This window comes from Saccostrea echinata, unplaced genomic scaffold, assembly GCF_033153115.1.
Source record: "Saccostrea echinata isolate AGI-Se365-2 ecotype Australia unplaced genomic scaffold, CSIRO_AGI_Sech_v1 ptg000032l, whole genome shotgun sequence".
Classification (NCBI taxonomy): Eukaryota; Metazoa; Mollusca; class Bivalvia; order Ostreida; family Ostreidae; genus Saccostrea; species Saccostrea echinata.
This window is the reverse complement of record NW_026889781.1, coordinates 7,196,140-7,205,595: the sequence shown is the minus strand read 5'-3', so window position 1 is coordinate 7,205,595 and position 9,456 is coordinate 7,196,140.

Sequence of the window (9,456 nt, the reverse complement as noted above, 5' to 3'; positions counted from 1 at the left end):
ATGCGGACTCCGGACCGTGGCTTGAGACGATGACTGGATGCTTCTGGATTTTACGTTATATATAAAATTCCTGAATATTTCTCTAAAAGACTAATTAAATCAAACCAATATCTAAACACTTAACATATCTTAATGTTATTCCAATGCGCAGATCTAGAGCCCCCCCCCCCCCCCCTCCCCCGAAATTTGTGAAGTAATCAAATATAGATAGTAAACTAACTAAAATGACCTTGGACCCTCTTCCTCTCCTAAAAAAAAACAAGGACACCTTTTAAGATAGTAGGAGGAGTAATTCTTTTGAAGGTTATTTAAGAGGTTTGTTTGTTTGTATGTTGTTTAACGTCCTCTCGAGAATTTTTCACTCATAAGGAGACGCCACCACTTGCCTGTGGAGAGCTGCAAATTTTGTCCTATGCTCGCCACTTACGACCATTGAGCAGTGAGGGATCTTTTTCGTGCCAGCACCTACTGCGACACGGTACCTCGGTTTATACGGTCTCATCCGGTCTCCACGTCCCACAATGGGATTCCAACCCGCGACGTAAGGATCAACTTCTTACTTCGCGACTCTAGAGCCACGCGGGCGACTATTGAAGAAGTGAAGGAAAGCGGTTCTGCCTCCACATCCCCATCCCCGACCACCTCTTTTACGAAATAAGGTTTTCACGTTTGAAAGTAGTGTGCGTTTTTGTTTGTTTAGTTTTTTTTTTTCTTTTTACTCGTCATAAAATTTATGGCCTAGATTAATTTTTACTGGGGTGGACCCCCCACCCCCCCCCCACCCTCCCCGGAAAAAAAAAATCCTAGATCCTCGCTTGATTCCGATATATAATGGAGGGATACAGAAAGAGTGGGATACTTATATACCACCTGAACTTGGCTGGAGTGTCGCTAGCCAAGAGTTTGTGATTCACAAATCTTTGGTTAGCAATGACGGACCAACACCCTCTCCCTAATAACCAAAATATGGCGATCCTATATTTTTAAAAACATTCTCCGTCAAATCTCTCATTCTTATTGTTCTGTACCTTCCTTAAGAATTCACCCACATATAAACTTACTATAATCGTTTTAGTAGCAGTTTATATTTGTAAGTATCGAATAATTTTTGCATTAAGTCTTCTACAAATATGAAGTGACGACTATTAAATAATCCTCACTAGGTTAATACAATATATTTTATAGTAATTTTGTTTTTATGGGTGATTATTTTCCACAGCATTTACAACTTGTAAAATAACTGTATATAACTATCATCTGTAAGTAGAAACTAACACAAGTCTGTACAAGCATGGAAAAAAAAAACAAAAGTGTGTACACAAATACGATTAGATAAAAAGAAAATATCAGTTTTGTACAGTGTACTAATATTTGGAATAGATATAGCATCAAATTAACCTTTTTTTTAATATCAAATTTAATTTTGACATCTAAACAGCCATGTGTTTTTCCTAGTTTCGGTTTATGAATTTCTGAAGATCGAAAAGTGGATGTCGTTTTAAGATATTGTCCTTTCTGACATAATTTATTTTATCAAATAAAATCTTGCAGATTTTATTTGGTAAAATAAATTATGTCAGAAAGGACAATATACAGAATCAGGAAAAGCTGGCAAAAGGGGGGATACTACCAAGACAAATCAAAAGCAAAGAAGTTCACCTAAAACGTGTCTCCGAGATGGTTGATTTGATTTTAATAGACCATATCATGAAAAGTAACTCAACTTAAACTCCGTCCGAATAGGGGGTTGGGGGGGGGGGAGGGGGGTTACGATAATTTCATCTCCTTTATCCACTATTCAGGTGCCTGTGGGAAGTACACTACTTAGTTTGTGGTTTGTATTAAAAATAAGTAATTCTTATATACCTGCATACATTAGATATATTTTATTGAATTTTACACAAACTTCCAGTGCTCATGGAGAGATATGACCTAAAATTGCATTGTAAGAAAAAGGATTATCCTTCATGCTGTACTACTATATTATCATTAAGAACCGGGGAAGGGGAGGGGGCAATATTTTTACCATTATATACTTAACAAAAGAAAACAAAGCTTATTAAAAGTTAAATTTACCCCTCAAAAAAAAAATACTTTAGAAAAGAATATACACCTTTTTGTTTTTGTTTGTTTACATTTTCTTTTAGACTGAACCTCCCCTCCTCTTTCAACATTAAGTTATGTCTACTTTAATCTTATTTCGTTACACTTAATAACATTTTCAAAAATATATGTAGCAAGATAAATTTATGCGTGTTGGTTATTTATTAACTCGGCAAACATCATATTTAAATAGATTTCTGGTTTATTTACAGGAGCTTGGCAGTTTCAGCAGTCAACACTACTCCCGTACACCATGTAATATTCCAGTTACATCACAAGAATTGATTTTTCGATACCAATGAGTTAAACCTCATTATGTTCTCCAAATGAGTCACCCCATTTCTTGACTCTTTACAAAATCCAGACCTTTGGGTTTCGAGAAGACGATATTCTAAAGCACTTTTTTTTTTAATTTCTTAAAATAAAACTATGCATGTAGTGTGTAAAAGTACAAATACTCATGGACCAGATTCTATTATTTAAACTAGTCGTTTTCTCAATACAGAACTTACAATACATACTGATAATTGCAACCGAGAAACAGTTATGATTGGAATGCATGTATTTTGTCTGGCATATTATAAAGGGACAGCAGTACAAACAGTATATGTGATGCAAGTTCAACGTAATACACTTTGCAGAATACCTGGTGGATTTGTTTTAATCAAAAAACTTTAGAGACCAACTCCATTGATCAGCTTCAAACAACCGTGGACCAGTTTTCAGTTGCAATCTCGGCTCCCCAGTACCCTGCATGACAGTGGCTGGAATGGAAGACTTCCTAAGCCTCTAAGGGAATACAATAGTACCACTGATTTTAAAGTACAGAGCTTGGTATTGTGTCCGTAGAAGAATGAGTTTCATTAGCGGAAGTGAGGATCAGCATATTAAAAGACAAGAAATCGTAACCAGGATAGACCAGTTATTTTATATCCCATTGGTCTCACTGACTCTCGCAAGGATTTATCTGGTCATAAATTTCCCACCGGGCCTGTCAACCGCTTGAATAACGTACATGTAACGACACAGCTTTGTTTTGTATTTAGTTTCCTGTTTCTTTGTTATCATAATTATTTTCTTTTTCGTTTTCAACAATTTTTATTGAAAGCAAGAAGTATAGTCTATCTTTATGAAATTAAGTTGATATACATAAACATGTAACTATTTATTGTAGTCATTCACTATGCAACATGTACAGATACACACACTAAATAATTTAATAATTATCATTAGTGATATTTTTTATTCAAAATGTGTACGGATAAAGTTCTGTTAAAATTGTATCACATCATCAAATTAATCTCAGTCTCTGTTTCTAAGACGTCATTTAAAAAAAAAAAAAGCGATGACGTTATTGAATAACGTCAATGACGTTATTGTTTCATTACAACATGTTGTTTTCAAACACGTATATTTTTGAAACTATAGCAAATTAAATCCTCTAATTTTGACTGTGTATCCTAAATTTATTGTAGATTTGAAATATTTGAAAAAGTTAATTTTGAGAATTTTGTCATTAAGACCCCTTTTCCCAGAGAACGGTCCATATACGTTGATGTTGAATTCAGGAATTGCAACGAAGAGTGGAAAATGTTATCATCTGTGTGGGTAAGATGAAGTTCTTACGAAATATTTAACATACAAATAAAATTCAGATTTGCCCCATCACTTTTCATGTACAAGAGGCTACGATTAAATGATTTATTTATCCCGAACAATCACATTAATTTTGTTTATCACTATAGTCCATGCGTTGTTTTTTTTTTGTGTAATATTTAGGAATTAATATTAATGATCGTAACGTGATCAGGGAAGTCATATGACATCACAAGAATGCGTTATTATGATACCTGATGAAACTCTCTTTGCAAGTTTGTTGTACATATATACATCGATTGCGACTTGAAATCAAAACCCAGCTCAAAATAAAACAGTATGTTATTGATATATTTTAAAACTTCATACAGCCTTAATATAGCTGCGAAAGAAGTTTAGCTGCTTACATAGAGTAACTCTTACATGTAATGCGTAAAGTTGATATGTAAAAATAAATACATGTCACTGATCCACTCTAATATTCTCAAGAATTTGGAAAAGAATGTATCTTTTCAAGCATGTAAATAAATCAATAATGTGTGTTCTTATCGTCTGATCAAGTGGCAATGTAAAATTAAACAATGATTACGTAGGAATCCAGGAAGTTAAGACGTTAAGACAGATTCTAGTGGGTTATATTAAATTTTATGGAAGCCTAGCTTAGGCCATTCCAAGTTTTTTCTCTGTTTAGCGTCCACCCATCTTTCAAAAACCTACCTACCTATTAGCAAAAAAACACACAAGCCAAGAAATAAAACACATACTTTACAGTAATAAAAATGACATCATTCAAAGAATTTGATTTCATGAATCTATTTTTCTCCTAGAAATATCTTTTGTTTTGTAAAATCAAGGTATCAAATGCTTAAAGTATACATAGTATGACATACTACAGAGAAATATTTAAAGAACTTGACAAATTTCCGAGATTTTGACCAAAATAATCAATTTTAGGACTGCTGATTTTGTTTGTTTATTTCTGAAACGGGGTGTCAAAAACCAAGGCGCATGTGGACGCTAACCATAGAAAAAACTTGGAATGGCATTATACGTAGAACTTTACAAAACTTTACTTTCAAGCATGTGTAAATTAAAAAAAAAAATAATCAAAACATTTATAAATGAATGCAGTATTGTCACAACAATCCATGATTTAAAAAAAAAAAAAGTCTACATACGGTAGCAGTATGCCACAGCAAACAGCAACAGAAAGCACAAACAACTTGTTGTAGCCATTTTGGAAACAAGGAAGCAAATTTTAAGAATTGTAAAATACTTCAGGTAACATGAAAAAATTGCTCTTTCAATAGATCTTCAGTGACCTTTTAAATGACTATTGTGCTGTTACACTAGATTTTGATATGCACGGGGATTTAAATATTTAGCAAACATATATTATTACATAACAGTATTTTTTTTATCTTACAAGAAAAGATGACCCTCTTGCTGTCTTGTCTGTTGAGAGAGTATATGAATAACAAGAGGCCCATGGGCCACAACGCTCACCTGAGTCAATATGGCCCTGCTGTTCTTCGTCAGCAGATTTCTTCTCCTATATTTCTCCTATATATTCATATATAAAGCTTTGATCGCCTGTTCTAGGCATACCCTATCCCAAGGTGCCATATGCATGGTTTGAATGAAATTGAATATAAACCTTCTGAGGATGCTTCTCTCTTCATATAAATAATCATGATTTTCAAACAGAATTTTAAATATGTCTAACACTCTACCCGGGGGAGGGGGGGGGGGGGGTCATGATGTGAACAAACTTGAATGTACACTACCTGAGGATGCTTCCATATCAATATGACTGATCATGGCTTTTTTGTTCTTGAAATTGAAGAAGATTTTTAAAGATATTTCCTGTATATGTTCTTTTGTAAAACTTTGATCCCCCATTATGGCCTCACTCTACTACTGGAGGATTTCTTGAACAAGCTTGAATCTACAATATTTGGGGATGATTCCACATCAATATGACTAATTGTTGCTTTGTTGTTCTTGAAAAGATTTTTAAAGAATTTTCCTATATATTCCTATGTAAAAAAAAATGATCCCCCATTGTAGCCCCGCCCTACCCCCGGGGGTCATGATTTAAATAAATTTAAATCTACACTTCTTGAAGATGATTCCATATCAATATGACTAATTGTGGCTTTGTTGTTCTTGAGAAGATTTTTAAAGATTTTCCCTATATATTCCTATGTAAAACTTTCATCATCCATTGTGGCCCCACCCTACCCCCAGGGGTCATGATTTGAACAAACTTGAATCAACACTACCTGAGGATGATTTCATATTGAGCATACCAATATGACTAATTGTGGCTTTCTTGTTCTTGAAAAGAAGATTTTTAAAGATTTTCCCTATATATTCCTATGTAAATCTTTGATCCCCCATTGTGGCCCCAACCTACCTCTGAGGTAATGATTTGAACAAACTTGAATCAACACAACCTGAGGATGATTCCATATCAATATGACTAATTGTGACTCTGTTGTTCTTGAGAAGAAGATTTTTTTTTTCTATATATTCCTATATAAAACTTTGATCCCTAATTGTGGCCCCACCCTACCCCCAGGGGTCATGATTTGAATAAATTTGAATCTACACTACCTGAGGATGATTCCATATCAATAAGACTAATTGTTGGTTTGTTGTTCTTGAGAAGAAGATTTTTAAAGATTTTCCCTATATATTCCTATGCAAAACTTTGTTCCCCATTGTGGCTCCAACCCACCCCTGGGGGTCATGATCTGAACAAACTTGAATCTACACTACCTGAGGATGATTCCATACCAATATGACTAATTGTGGCTTTGTTGTTCTTGAGAAGAAGATTTTTAAAGATTTTCCCTATATATTCCTATGTAAAACTTTGATCCCCCATTGTGGCCCCACCATACCTCCGGGGGTCATGATTTGAAGAAATTTGAATCTACACTATGTAATGAAGGTTTCACATAAGCATAAACTTTTCTGGCTCGATGGTTCTTGAGAAAAAAAAAATTTTAAAAGATGTCACCAAATTTTCACCAATTCTTAATTATCTCCCCTTGTAAGAGGGCGTGGCCCTTCATTTGAACAAATTTGAACCCCCTTTACCCAAGGATGCTTTGTGGCAAGTTTGGTTGAAATTGGCCCAGTGGTTCTGGAGAAGAAGTCGAAAATGTGAAAAATTTACAGACGGACGGACAGACAGACAGACAGAAAGACAGAAAGACGGACTACAGACAAAATGTGATCAGAAAAGCTCACTTGAGCTTTCAGCTCAGATGAGCTAAAAAGTAAAACTCAGTTATAAGGGAGAACCGGGACATCGAATTGTGTTTCCTTATTAGCGAGATTCTTTTTATCTGTACAAGGAACGTAGTAATATGTCCTTATAACCGAGATTTCCTCATAACCGAGTTCTTTATGACAGAATGATACTGTATGCATATCTTTAGAATGTATAGAGTGAAGATAGGGAATATAGATCCAGTAAACAGCTCAGATAATTTCCGCCAAGTTCAAGCAAGTTTCAATAAGTTTCCGTATTACAAAACGTGTCCACTTACCCATATGGTTATCTAACTAAAATTTGATGAAACATGAAGTTTACTGTATTTAATGTTTCAGTTTGTTTAAACAGCTGATAAACATGTAGTATTCTATGGTTTCTGCAGTTTGGAAGCTTAACAAAACTTGAAGTACATGTAAGGTTTTAGCGTGGATAGAATGTTTGATATACAAGAAGAATATTATGGTGTCTGCATTAAGGGAACTTGTTGAAAGTAAAAGCGTATGAAATGTTTCAACATGGGTTAGGCTTGCAATCATCAAATAATCATAACATAACATTATCCCATTAAGATCTCAGTTGATAGCAATTAATTAATTTGTTGTAATTCTTGCATTTTCCTTTAAACTATCTGCTTGTTTAACCTTTAACTGCAAATGCTTTCTTCTAATCAAATTTACAAACAATTTAATTTTTAAACTGATATATGAAAAAAGGAAGAGAACAAACAGTGATCAAAAAAGAAAAAAAAAGAAAAAGAAATAAAATAAATAAATAAATAAATAAAAAAAAAAACAATGCATATATCTGAACAGGGCATTAAACACCGACCTTGGGAAATCCAGAGGTGGCATCAGGTGCCAAGGAATAGAAGGCATTCGTTGTATACTGGTCACACCCGCCTGTGAGCTCTTTGTACTGATCAGGTAGACGGAATATTCCCTTTTCAAATAAAGAAAGCCTTATACTGATATGAAGTTTGTCAGCGAAATGTTACTTAATATTTGTTGACAGGATCATTAAAACGGAGATAAAGATGCAGGTAGGTTAAGGAATCCCCTATTTACGTCAGGCTATGCAGAGGTTCAGTAAAGCTATTATGACGTCACGTTAAAACAAAAGAAATGAATATTGATGAATAAATACTATGTGTTTTTTTTTTTTAAACAAACTCAAATACTTTCCTTTCTCATAAATATTGTGAAGATAAACGGATATGCAACTCATCTTGCCATAATAGCACTTAGCGAATGTATAATGAAAGCCAACTTGACCTCGCTCTACTTACTGAGATGACGTCATTTCATAGTTTGACACGCAGTTACTATGTACTTAAGAAACTTTTATTAACTATCACATAAAGACAACAGAGTGTCTAAGGCCAAGAAGTGCACCACCACGACGTCATCGGGTGACTGCTATTAATAGCAAAATATTCCTTAATAAAGAAGTTAACAGAACAACACCACCCCGGGGTTTAATATTTTTTTGAGTAAATAATCGAGTTTTCCCGCGTTTCAGAGAATAGCGGGAAACGTTGTATAGGAGCAACGTGATTGAATGGTTATGCGTAGTAATACATAGGAAGGCCAGCATAAAAGGTTAGTGTCGTACAGTTAAGGTCATTCTAAGCCAGTCTCACACAGTGCACGGTAGCACTATTTTCTCGGGCAGCATGGCGGTTCCAAACGATGAACTATTACAAAGAGTCTCTGAGATAATGGACTCCAAACTATCCTCTTTTGAGCAAAAAATAACCAAGCAACAACGACACCCGCATGAACAACAACTTTCCAAGCTTCAAGCGGCTAACGTCAAGGCATTCGTTCTTAAACGAAAATGAAACGAAGCTCAATACAAATGTAACAACAGCGTTAGAGAGAAGCTGATAGAGGCCAACACTAGTTTGTGCTAAGGAGAACCAGAAAATGCTTTTAACTGCATTTCTTCAGGTATAGAACTTATTCACCAAAGGCAAAAATTAATCAAGTTAGCATACTCTTCAAAGACAGGGTGGCGTACTGTTCATGAATACACACAACACGAACTAGCGTCTGACGAGGAGGATGAAAAACGCATTTTAAAAGCTGAAATAAGAGCCGAAAAGAAGCTAAAAGACGAGCGGATCCAAAGAGCGAGAGCAGCCAGACGCACCAACCCATATCCGGAGAGAACCAACAACGCACAAAATCAGTCCAAGTCATACGAGGGCAACAACATTTCGGAGACATGTTTTAAATGCGGTTTTGCCCGTCATTGGGCAAAGGATTGCACCAGCAACAGCAAAGAGACAGGCTCTAAGTTAAGTAATTTAGAAAGTATTGCTCGAAGTATATGTAATAAACAAGACAATGTTTTATCTAAGATTAATTCTTTGGATAGTAAAACGAATGATCGCCGATTTGTGGTCCCAGTAGACGAAAGCGTTAGTCCAGCTGGACGTTTGAGAAGTCATTTGACGAAATGGGTGG